The sequence below is a fragment of the Agrilus planipennis genome, unplaced genomic scaffold (assembly GCF_000699045.2).
Source record: "Agrilus planipennis isolate EAB-ADULT unplaced genomic scaffold, Apla_2.0 scaffold85, whole genome shotgun sequence".
In the NCBI taxonomy this organism is placed as follows: domain Eukaryota; kingdom Metazoa; phylum Arthropoda; class Insecta; order Coleoptera; family Buprestidae; genus Agrilus; species Agrilus planipennis.
This window is the reverse complement of record NW_020438910.1, coordinates 701,099-701,347: the sequence shown is the minus strand read 5'-3', so window position 1 is coordinate 701,347 and position 249 is coordinate 701,099.

Below are 249 nucleotides of genomic sequence, written 5' to 3'. Positions count from 1 at the left end.
AATACAAAAGAAAAGAGCGATTAATAATATGTACCTTTCAGAAAATTTAATTCTTCTGTGATTTATTATTATATAACTTAATTTATTTAACAATAAATTGTTTAAAATAAGCGATCAGTAAAACTGTAACAATTTAATACATTACCATGTGTACCGATTTGTTTAATATTTTTTTTTATATAATTAAAAGGAATTTAGAGGAGTAGGGTACAGTAGAAATAATATAAGAAATCAGGTAGGGGTCACTTT